The 1,337-nt window shown below is 39.6% G+C and overlaps 1 protein-coding gene across 1 annotated transcript in view; it reads left to right on the top strand.

The window, feature by feature from the left end:
- The first annotated feature begins 377 nt into the window (after nucleotides 1-377).
- Nucleotides 378-1,337, top strand: part of LOC311110499 (E3 ubiquitin-protein ligase MARCHF8-like) — a 125,026-nt gene continuing 124,066 nt past the window's right edge. Inside the window, exon 1 of the mRNA XM_084153020.1 lies at nucleotides 378-465. The gene's annotated coding sequence lies outside the window, so the exon portion shown is untranslated. The remainder of the gene's footprint in view (nucleotides 466-1,337) is intronic.

Raw genomic sequence — 1,337 nt, 5'->3', positions numbered from 1 at the left:
ATAAACTGGTTACCAACATAATTAGAGCAGTAAAAGGAAATGTTTTGTCATACCCCTGGTATACCACGGCTGTCAGCCAATCAGCATTCAGGGCTCCAACCACCCAGTTTATAATGAATAGATCATCTCTTGCTTTGTCAGTGTGGCTAGTTGTCAGGTGTATGTACATTTTAACAGTCAACAAAAATCATCCTTATCTTCATCTTCATCATCAGCATCAGCATCAGCATCATGAAAATATCTCAACATTAATATAACCGTCCCTATCAATCAACGCAACATGAGTTGACGCCTTCTCTTCTGAAGCGCCTGCCCTTTAACGACGTTTTTTCTACCCGTCCCATTTTTTCAGTCCATTTTAACGCGGAAGTCAGTGACGCATATAATCTACTGTACATTTAGATGCAGATGGGGGCTATGAAATAAACAAAACATCATTGCCATTTAGTTCGGAAGAAAGCGGTGGTGAGTGTTCATTGTTTTGCTCTGTACGGTGCGTGCATTTTGAACTGGGATTTGAGCATTTGATCGCCGCGGAGCACTTCAGGAAATGTAAATTATCTGGCTACATTGTAACTGCTGCGCCTTTTTAAAAATAATTCTTCCTGAGACGACGCGTGTCTTGATGGACTAGTTGGGACTATAGGATTGTGTTCATATCTGCATTTCACGACCGCTGCTGTAGCCTACAGAAATACATAACTGACAGTATTTCTACAACATAAGGAAGTCTTAAAAATACGGTGGGTGTGCTATTACTTCAAATAGAATATGAGCGAAATGTTCGCAGAGCGAATCAGCTGCTTTATACTGCATACTAGGCTATTAATGTAACCTAGCGCTAGGCTTCATAGGTGTTCTTGCTATTTTGTCCGGTTGGCGAGTAGGTTTGCTGTTATAATTTTATTTGTACAATAATTATGTCACACATTCCTTTCCTCTCTGGGAATGCAACCACTAGGTAGTCGTATTCCAGTGTTGACATTACTAACTTAATGCTTTATTTGTGATAATGTGAGATAATCCAGATGAAATATTATCGGATAGGGGACCTTTAATAATATTGCGCTGTTCTTTAGTCTATCGTCACATATTCGTGAATCGTTGACATTAATAATGAGAAAAATTCATTAGATAAACCATGAGTCGGTGACGGATGATAATTTCGTTTTCATTTTCACATTTCATTGTCGGGAATTAAACCTTCACAGACTGCGCGAGACTATGCTGCGCCGCTGCTGCACGATAGCAAGCCTACAAAAGCATGGTTTGTTTCATTGTATAGATCTGACGTTTACCCAGTATATGTCCGATTATTCTGTATATTGCGAGTCGTG

This window comes from Coregonus lavaretus (assembly GCF_964263955.1).
Source record: "Coregonus lavaretus genome assembly, chromosome: 36".
Taxonomy (NCBI): Eukaryota; Metazoa; Chordata; class Actinopteri; order Salmoniformes; family Salmonidae; genus Coregonus; species Coregonus lavaretus.
This window is presented reverse-complemented; position numbering and strand designations above follow the sequence as displayed.